The following is an 887-nucleotide window of genomic DNA, read 5'->3' as shown; positions in this document are numbered from 1 at the left end:
ACTCCATTAGAAGATCCTCATCAGTTCTTAACTGAATTCTTGCAAATCTGTGATACTGTTAAGACCAATGGGGTTGACCCTTTTGCTGTAAGAGACAGAGCTAGGACATGGTTGGACTCACAACCTAAAGAAAGCCTGAACTCTTGGGAAAAGCTAGTCAATGCCTTCTTGGCAAAGTTCTTTCCACCTCAAAAATTGAGTAAGCTTAGAGTGGAAGTCTAAACCTTCAGATAAAAGAAAGGTGAATCCCTCTATGAAGCTTGGGAAAGATACAAGAAATTGATCAGAAGGTGTCCTTCTGACATGCTTTCTGAATGGAACATCATATGTATCTTCTATGATAGTCTATCTGAACTGTCCAAGATGTCATTGGACAGCTCTGCCGGAGGATCTCTTCATCTGAAGAAGACGCCTGCTGATAAACCCCAATTTTGTGGTTTATCTTGTGCTTATTTTGGGGGATTTTATCAACATTTCTCACATTTATCCAATTAAATAGCATGGTTTTGTAATTCTCCCTTGAATTGTGCTTAAGTGTAAAAACATGCTTTTTAGGCCCTAACATTGGTGATTTTAATTCACTTTAATTCCATTCGATGTCTTGATGTGTTTGATGAGAGATTTCAGGTTTAGAAGGCAAGTATTGGATGGAAGAAGTGAGGAGAAAAGCATGCAAAGTGGGAGAACTCATGAAGAAATGAAGGAACCGTAAAGCTGTCAAGCCTGACCTCTTCACACTCAATCGACCATAAATTAAGCTACAGAGGTCCAAATGAGGTGGTTGCAGTTGCGTTGGAAAGCTAACATCCAGAGCTTCGAAATGATATAAATTTTGTCATATGTTGCTTCGCGCTCAGGGGCGCTCACGCGCCATGTACGCGTGCGTG

General features: G+C 40.6%; 1 non-coding gene across 1 annotated transcript; it reads right to left on the bottom strand.

The window, feature by feature from the left end:
* Positions 1-201: 201 nt before the first annotated feature.
* On the bottom strand, positions 202-309 carry LOC112745908 (small nucleolar RNA R71). The gene has a single exon (XR_003173814.1). It is a non-coding gene; the product is annotated as a small nucleolar RNA R71 (small nucleolar RNA).
* Between the last annotated feature and the right edge of the window lie 578 nt (positions 310-887).

This window comes from Arachis hypogaea, chromosome 14, assembly GCF_003086295.3.
Source record: "Arachis hypogaea cultivar Tifrunner chromosome 14, arahy.Tifrunner.gnm2.J5K5, whole genome shotgun sequence".
Classification (NCBI taxonomy): domain Eukaryota; kingdom Viridiplantae; phylum Streptophyta; class Magnoliopsida; order Fabales; family Fabaceae; genus Arachis; species Arachis hypogaea.
This window is presented reverse-complemented; position numbering and strand designations above follow the sequence as displayed.